Here is a 9,604-nt window from a genome sequence, read left to right on the forward strand (position 1 = left end):
CTCTTGGGGTGGAACTCCGCCACTCCTCGTCTCGTGTGTCGTGCACTCTCTCTCTCTCTCTCTCTCTCTCTCTCTCTCTCTCTCTCTCTCTCTCTTTCAGTTCAGTTGTTATTTGAAGTGCTTAAAGTTGTTCAGTCTTTTCTTTTCCGTTGGCACGTGGTGCCCTAAGCATCCTTGGGCGAAACGCTACATAACACACTCAAAAAACACTTTTTTCCGAAGATTAGCGGATTCGTGCAAAATCACAAAGGTCTGATACCAATGTTAGGTGTAGAGGAATTGAAATGGTGAAGATCTAGGTTTTACACTTCCACAAATCTTTACTTCTTTCCTTGCGTTAATGATAGCTTTAACTTAATTGATGGTTCCTTTTACTTTCCCAGAGAGAGAGAGAGAGAGAGAGAGAGAGAGAGAGAGAGAATGACACCCGATGGGGTCCCAACCAACCCTCTCGAGGGCACCCCACACCGTTGCCGATGTGGTGTTTGCTTTCGATTGCGTAAATGGAATGTACACACATTCAATACCTCAAGTGCAGACTCTACTGACTCGAACGGGGAATATTGCCACGGTAACTCGTCAAGATGAAGCACCTGTGGGGCTGATTTGATGCACCTTTGGATCCGTCTCGATGTGGGATTGTGGATGGCCACCATGGGATAGATCTGGGACTGATTTGCACTCCCAATGTGAGAAGAATCAAGGGCTGAAAATGCAGATCTTGACGATGTTGATGATGGACAGCGATGGGAGCACTCTATGCGGCGAGCAGTGTTTGGGAAAAGTGTGCCTTAGCTTAGCCTTGAGCCGGTTGCAAAATCAAAGTAGCCGGTTGTGGGGAGGGCAAGAAGGAGAAATTTTCGCTTAAAATACATGAAAAATAGTGTAATTTTGCAAAATTGTTGGCTAGTATTGTAAAATTTCTGGTTCAGATTTGTCTTGGAGGGATTTTTGTATGCTTATGAAAATGATTTTTCCCGAACACTGGCGGCGAGGGAATGGCCGAGGAGAGGCTCAATGGCCTGCAGAAGTACTGGACTGCAACGGGAATGCTAGCGACGACAGATCTGAGCTGGTTCCGCCGAGGGAAGGGGCTAAAATGTGAAAATGCTAGGGCTGCCCTGCTGAAGACTGCAAGCGCTGGCTGATCTGTCACTGGGAGCAAAAACGCCAAGGCTGATCTGGTCCAAAACTGCTAGGGATGATTTGGGAGCCAAAAATGCTAACAGGCCTGCTGCTCTGTTGCACTAGCTCCTCTGATGCCAAAATGCTATGCTCTCGGTAACTCTTCATAGGCCAATTTACAGGTTATAAACTCCTATAGGGTTGAGGTATGGCAAAACCTTAGTCAGATTCTTATAAATAAAATCATAAAAATGATTCATAAATAAGTTTGACGAGAGCTCAATTTCTAGATGAAACTATCGTTAGTCGAGGAATCTGATTGACGCGGGAATGGCTCATTGGATTCCCACTGTAGTGTAATAACATTTGTCAAAACTCGTGTACAAACCATCTATGCAAGAGGGTTCTAAAATTGGAAAATTGGCTCTAGAAGTTGATGAAGCTTGTGCACGTGGCACGTAGAGCCATGTGCACGTGACATCCCCTCCTGCTTAAGATGAGGTACTGATACCGAATTCCATGCACCCCATAAGATGGTCTCGGGTGAAGTTCCTTCTAGATGATGTCCTCCACGATGACTTTTGAGAGAGAGGCTCCCTGGGTGATGTGGAAATGTCCAAAACACAAGGATGGTGATGATGCATCTACTCGCAAACAATGGATTGCCTCTTGGATCAACCTAGCCCTTGTTGGTTATCGGCCAACAATAACCTGTGCTGCCCCAACTCGGATGGTGTGAACCAAACTGCAAACTGGATGGATGCTCGTCGAGCGAATGGATGGATATGCAAACGCCGAACATGCAGGTCGTGCGAACATGCTCACAAAATTTTCGGTATTAATCCTCTTAGGATTCTAGACACTCCTTTCTAGAGATAGGTGCAAAACTGGCTCTAGAAGTTGATGAAGCATGTCCATGTGGCACAACATGTGTGCTGAAGTCTATTGTGGGAGATAGAGATCTGAGACTCCAATGATGTTATTTGGACAAGTCTCAAGTCTTAGATCTCTATCTCCCACAATAGACTTCGGCATGCTCAGCTTTGATGGCTTTCTTAACTTGGTCAAAAGTGAGCTTGTTTGCTACTTTGTTGACACTTGTCCAAATAACATCATTACCTTGTTGAGTCCCTATTTATGAAGTCCATTGCAATGCTTTCCCATGGGTGCGAGGGAATATGTAAAAGCTGAAGTAAACTAGGCATTTTATGCCTGTCAAACTTGACAATTTGGCAAGTAATACATTCACGTACGTATGCTTCAATATCTTGCCGCATACTTGGCCAAAAGAAATATTACTTTGTCATATGTGTTGTAGACATTATTCCTCTATATTTTGTCCCATCTTTGAGTGATGGTTTGCATTGCATTTGGTGATAGGAAGTGAGCAAAGAAGCATTCCTTTAAAGACTTTCCTAGTCCTGATTGGTTGAGGTGATAGCTTTATGGATATTCACCAATGTGCAACGGTACCTTCCAAAAACATACTTACATAATAAAGCATGGATGTTTCGGTGAAGACTTCATCGCCAAAAGCAATATCAAACTGAGCAACAAATGTCAACCCTTTGCTTGCATCATACTCACCATAAAATGTAGCGAACTTAGCGGATTTACTCCCACCCTTAATACTTTAGGCTCCATGGATTTGATTGCATCACTTGAGTGTTGTAAGTCCAAATCACACTTGAATGGAGTTGTTGTTTAATGCATTACTTTCCCTTTTGAAGGAGGTATAGGAGGCTGAATATCACAGAGTTGCACTTTAAATGGCTTTGCATGATCACCCACTTGTGTAGGAACATGTTTTCCCACTTCTTCCCTATCAAATGCATGCCTTAAAGCACATGTTACATGGGACATGCATCGCTTGTGACTTTCTTATATAATGTGAATTAACGGAGTGTTCCTCTCTATGCACATCCATCCTTTGCCTCTTTGAAGAGTACTCATCGTCTTCCAACAAACGTGTGCTATTTTCTCACGTACACCTTCATGACAAGCCAAGTACGCACGTGCTAGATCCAAGGGTTGCATACATAGATCCCTCGCCGTATTCTCAATACTACAATCCACGTATAACTCCGCCTTCTTGGTCGCCATACACTTTTGTACTTTTGAATCCTCGCAGTAGAGCTTCATTCTCTCATGTGCCTGAAGAAGCTTTTGCATATGAGAATTTTCAGCTTTGAGAGTGGAAGCTTCATAATTTTGCACCTGTCCTTTTTTGATACGCTCCCTTTCTTGATTCCTTTCACCTATAGCTTCAACTATCCCTACAATGTAATATGCACACTATGTCTACCTCTCACATTCAAAAATAAGAAGGGTGTCTTGAATCTTCTTAGCCTGTCCATAGCGTTTGCAAGGATTGTCTTTTACGTTAAAAGTGAAAGAATGCTATGCTTTGATACCAATATTACTAGGTTGGACATCAAGAGGACAAACACTTGTACATTTCAAAGACAAAGCTGAAACGAAAGAAGGCACACATTGAGCCGGAACGGCCGGCCCCTCTCGCTTTATTTGTGGAAGAGTTATATTCATGGGCAATACAATGCTAGACCTTCCATGCCAATGCAAGTGAAAAATTCAACATTGCAAACAATTGAATGTTGATGTCGATTCTCCAAGCCGCTTGTTCCTTCTATCTACTTATCCTCCATCTGCTTGCAATTGTTTTCCAAACAAGGATCCACAATCTTTGCAAGCACATAGGACAAGAGAATTCCTACACTAGAGTAGATTGAATGAAGCCTTCACGATGGAAGTCGTTGAATGGCTGAAATCTTCAATTCCGATGTAATTCTTCGCGATGACACTCTTCCATTGTCGACGTAGGTTGAGAAGAGAGCTTCCACATGATCTCCATCAAAAGAGGGATGGCTGAAATTGCAAGAGAAGTGTTGAAAAATATAGCATTTGGTGATATGATGGACTGTTTTGATGGAAAACAACTCCGTGTATGTGGATAATTGGCGTAGGATGATGAAAAGAGGCTTCCCCAAGGTAGATATAGCTATGGAAAGCTTCAAAGTGCAGTAAAATGTTGCAAAAACAAAGTTTTTCAGCCCCCTAAAATGCCCTAGAAGCTCAAACTTGCAAATTCTCTTATAAGTAAGTCTTTTTTTGTCAAAATTCTCAAAGTGGTCAAAGGGTTTTAATTTAAGTCCTTTTATGTTTACTCAAAAATTAAAATGTGTGAATGCACATTTATTAATGTTAAGTGACTTTTTGGTTGTCCAAGGCTCTAGTTCTAAGAATTTTCATCCCGAAAAGAGGGTTTATACTTACCACCTGCTCACGAGCCACAAATTGTGTCACATATGAACAGTTTCAAGTGGGCGTCCCCATTTCCCCAAACTATTCACGACATTCATGCAAGAAGATAGCATGCAAAAATAAGGCATGCAAGTACATATATATGCTATGCAATGCAACATCATTATAGATGGTCCCCATTCATGAGCCTATGACTAGAGGACGTTCCCGTGCAAGTACGCGATGGTACTCGACCCCACAAAAAGCTCGCACACAAGGCATTTCCGTGCATGTGCATGTGAATAAGTTCCAACGAAAAGCCAAGTCCACTATTCCGCGCATGAACTCAAAGTTTAAGACCGAAGGGAACATAAGGTTCGAGAACACCTAGAAAAAGGTGACAACCCATTCGATAATATCATTTATTTTCGTCAATGCAAGCATAGCATCTGGACCACAATTACCAATTAAGTGGCCAGAAGGTGACACAAATCATAGTGATAGACATTGGGAAGCAGTGAAGTATATTCTCAGATACTTGAAAGACACATCAAGTGCTTACACTTCGGGAACAATGATGCATACATGGATGCCGACTATGCAGGAAATGTAGACAACAGGAGGTCTACATCTTCCTCTACATCTCTCTAAGGTGTGCCTTCTCAAATCTTAGTAGCACTCATCTTTCTTCAATTGCAAGTGCCTTCTTATGCCGTTCTTGAGAGTTTTGCAAAGCCTTCTTAACCTTGGCACAGGCAGTCTCTAGATCCTGTACAAAGTGATCTGCTTGCTGTATCTTGTTCTTGGTGCACAGAACAGGGAGAACCTTTTTGCCACCCTCGACAATTTAAAGTGGTGCCTTCCCCGCCGAAGTGTGAACAATGTTATTGTAAGCAAACTCCACCAATGGCAAATACTTTTCAGAGATATAACGCTTCAATAAGTCTAATACCATCGAGTCGGTAATCTCTAAAAGGAATGATTGTGCAAAGAGAGAGAGAGAGAGAGAGAGAGAGAGAGGAGAGTACACAGAGATGTGGTTATCATAGAGTATAGAATAATGTGTTAGTGATGGGTGTTAGTAAGGGGATGGACGGCTGACCACGGTCGGCTGCCCAGCCAAAGTGACCTTTATCCCAACAACCTCCCAAGGCCAATGTGACCCTAAATATTCAAAAACAAGTAATATGTACAAAACCTGTACAAGTGTGAAGGATGTCAGTGGCTTCACCCTACACCTATCAAGTCAATGTAATGTGGCAACCGCTCCAACGTTGGGCTCTTCGTAAGAGCAACCGCAGGGTTCTCATCAGTATGAACTTTTACTTGTTCAATCCGCTTGTGTGTCAAGACTCAAGACATCTCGAATGAAGTGATACCTCACATCAATGTTTCATGGAACACGGGATTCTTTGCCAAAGCAATGGCACTTTGACTATTACAATGTAGCACTAGAGGTTCACCTTTGATCTTCATATCTAATACTAAATGTGCCAACCATATTGCTTCCTTGTTGGCATATGATGCTACAACATACTTAGACTCTGTAGTGGAAGAGGACGTGCAATCTTGAAGACATGACCTTCAAGAAATGGCTCCTTTAACATAAAAAGTTTACCATATTTGTGAGATTATGGTTAGGAAGTCCTTAGAAACTGAATGATTCATGTACTCTTACAATTGTTTCTTTGTCCGAGTATGTGTGTAAGATGAAATCTTTGCAGCATTTTGTCTTGGTGATGTGAATGTGGAGTGACAAGATTTAGAGATAAATACGGCCTGGATGTGATGGCTAAGTTATAATGATCGCGGTTTATGTCTAAGATCTTGATGGGGATAGTGATGTGAATGTTGTTATTGTGATTGTTCAATGGTTTGTGTCTTCGTACTAATGTATGGTTTTAATAGTGAACTGCATGTATGCATAAGAGTCGTGTCTACTGAGCTATTTTTATTGTCCACTGCTTGTTTTGCAAGCGTAATCGAGGGCGGTTACTCTTCTTTTAAGGGGGCGTATGTCACAAAATGATGACGTGGCCACATAGACCTGACAGAAGAGAGTAAATCGGCTGAAATGACACGTGGCAGGACCGTATGGAACAGCCTAGAAATTCCGCCACAATTTGCGGGCCCCTTGCTTGGAGAGAGGTGATACAGGGTACTGCAGATCTTCCTGCTTATGAGGCTGGTGGGGCCTCTTTGATGCGACACTCGACCTGCATTCCTACTGGTGCTCGCCTTTGTAGTATGTTATTCTCAGCGCTCTTGGATTTTGTCTCGGTCGGCACACATAGTTTGCTTGTTTTTGTGAACATAGAAGATTCTCTTCTTGGAGAGAGAGAGAGAGAGAGAGAGAGAGAGAGAGAGAGAGGTCCCTTGTACACTCGCTGCACTAAAGATTTCTTGAGTGGCTTAGTTGTGCCCTTTTTGCCAGGCTAATGTGGGGAGGATGTTCTGCTTGTAGCTAGGAACTGTTGTTTTGATAGTATTCTATTTAAAGATGGTGTTCAAGAGGTTTATACATTGTTTTCAGCTACAATACAAGGCACGAGGTGAACCTGAACTAGCCAAGCAAGTGAAAGGTCTTCTTCAAGCAGCAGGTTTCCGCACAGTTCAAGAAGATACAAAATGGGGGCTAGACCATGGTGCTTGGGTGCCCCTTTATCTCATGTATCCTGAGGCAGATATCCCTGTGATTCAGCTATCCGTGCAGCCAGCCCAAGGTGGTCTTCACCATTACAACCTGGGCAAGGCTTTGTCGAGCCTCAAAAATGAAGGGGTTTTGATAATGGCTTCTGGAAGTGCCACTCACAATCTTAGATATATCTCTTCTAGCAACGCCGTTCCTGCTTGGGCTTCTGAGTTTGATGATTGGCTAAATGATGCCCTTAGCAAGGGAAGGTAATTGTCATTGTTTGTTCGGTTTGGTGTACCTTAAGACGCCTCACTAATTGATTCTTTCTAGCAGGTTTGAAGAGGTGATTGAGTTCGAGAAATACGCGCCCAATGCAAAGAAAGTACATCCATCTCCTGAGCACTTCTACCCTCTGCTTGTGGCTCTTGGGGCAGCTGGAGAGGATGCAAAGGCTTGCAGAATACATGCTAGCTGGGCGCACTCATCACTTTCTATGGCTTGTTTCAGTTTCAGTACTGCTTTGTGAGCATGTCTATGCTGCCTACTACTTTGATTACAATTACCATGTATATTGCTGTCATGAAGATACTCCAGTTGTTGTCCTTTATAATGTCTATGCTGTAGAAAAAAGTGATAAGGCGCATGCTAGCATCTTGGTACGATGTTGGTAATGTAATATGCTCTGTAAGTGGTGGTACTGTTCAAAAGTTGAGCAGGTTGTGAGGAGTGGGCAATATTGAAGTATGTAATATTCCAGGGATTAGAAGTTTTCGGGAACATTCTCTGCATCTTGCTAGCTATTTTCCTTCTTCAAACTTTACCTCAACTGTTTAACCACTAAACTAGGCATGAAAGGAGGTTGGCAGATTAAACTCATTGGGTCTGGGTGTACTTGTGTATCGAGTCATTCAGGTTAATCATGTTCAAGAGTTTTGAAGCTATCGTGTTTCAGGGTGCAGGACACTGAAAGGAGTCATGATGGAGGCACAAGAACTTGGAAGGACTCTTCTCTTAATACCAAATCGGTAGGCTCTGAGGACCCAAACATCAAAGCAAATCTAGGAAACAAAGGGAGTTTTTTGGGGAGATTTTTCTCTCGAGCTACGCATGGACGCCAGTGAGGAAGTTGCAGAACATCATGGCTTATGAGAATGAAGTCATTCATAAATGATTCTGTCAGGAAGCTTCACTGAGTCAGTAAAAGAAAAATGTTAGTAATGAAGAAAAGTTTCATACCATTTTACCGAAATTAGTCGAATGGCAAGTATATCTGTGATTGTATTATATGAAATTATAATTGCCTTCATTGCAATATGCTTCAAGTTTATGATAGGATTTCTGTGATGCATTCCGTATGAAATTTTAGTGTAGTTTTTGCATTATGAAGGTGTAGTAGGGTGATCTCGCTAAGTCTTAATGAGATGTCAGGTGTGCTAATCCCTCATCTGCCAAGAAGATTGGCTTTAGTTGGAATTGTTATGCATATCCTAGCATGTTCCAAAATTGGACCCTTTGAATGTTACTTGAAACACGCTACAAATGGCTAGTAATCCTAGAACATCATGTTCCAGCAGTGGATAAATACCAAAGAGCTTGTACTCGTTTTTGTGGTAAGTGAAATGATATAATTATTTTGAAACGTTTTATGACGATTAAGGCTACAATCAAGAGAGGAGCATTACAGTGTAAAAGATGCATTCAAAGGTGTCCCAACACAAAGGGAAACAAAGGCATTGGCCTAAGTCTCTAACATCCAATGGAGGACCTTTTTCGTTACCAATGGTTTGCTAATGTACCTCATGTATATTTCTTATTCGTTATACCCTCCAAATCTATAGACTAAAAGGGGAGCCTCCCATTTAGAATTTAGGCGTTTGGGAAGGCAAGCTAACCTGTTCAGAGGGGATCTCTCTCTCTCATAACAAGTCTTGAGTTCAACTCTGGTCGGATAGAGGTCTCTTGGGATAGTTTCCCACGACGTTAAAATTTTTCTTCTTGCTCTCTCTCTCTCTCTTTCCACACACACACATGCGTTGTCACTTAGGCAGGGAGCTTAGTACCCATATAGATTCTACCACTAGGGATCACTTTGGGGTACTTACTCTTGCTGGCCTACTAACCCCTGCTCGATTCTAGGTAAACACTTAAGGTGAGGGTAGTAATAAAGCCTCGTCAAAAAATACTCCGTAGTTTGAAATACTCACATGCTCTCTTTCTTTAAGACGTTCTTTGCACTTACTATGCTCGTCCACGGAGAGACACTTAAAGTCAAATGCGGTTGCAATGTAGCACTTGCAATGTGCAAGAAGTTTACCTTCTCTAGGACATAGCTTGATATAGGGCTAGAAAAATACTTTTTTCCTAACTGAAGAAAATAAGGGCAAACTCGAAATTCTCCCAGTTTTTAGGTCAAAATTTGAAGCTTTTGATGGTAATTACACTAGAACTTGTGAAAATTTCTTGGTTTTCTTAAAGGCAAGCTCAAAATCTAACCGAGATTTTGGGATTTCAACCGGTTAAAATACACTAGACCTCGGTTTTTTTCTAACACTGGCTTGATACACCAACTTTGCTTTCCAATGG

At 42.0% G+C, this 9,604-nt stretch overlaps 1 pseudogene; it reads left to right on the forward strand.

Annotated features, from left to right (window-relative positions):
• The first annotated feature begins 6,886 nt into the window (after positions 1 to 6,886).
• LOC147416955 (extradiol ring-cleavage dioxygenase pseudogene) lies at positions 6,887 to 8,353 on the forward strand (annotated as a pseudogene).
• Positions 8,354 to 9,604: the final 1,251 nt, after the last annotated feature.

The sequence above is a fragment of the Adiantum capillus-veneris genome, unplaced genomic scaffold, assembly GCF_014529385.1.
Source record: "Adiantum capillus-veneris isolate H3 unplaced genomic scaffold, ASM1452938v2 Hic_scaffold_33, whole genome shotgun sequence".
Taxonomy (NCBI): Eukaryota; Viridiplantae; Streptophyta; class Polypodiopsida; order Polypodiales; family Pteridaceae; genus Adiantum; species Adiantum capillus-veneris.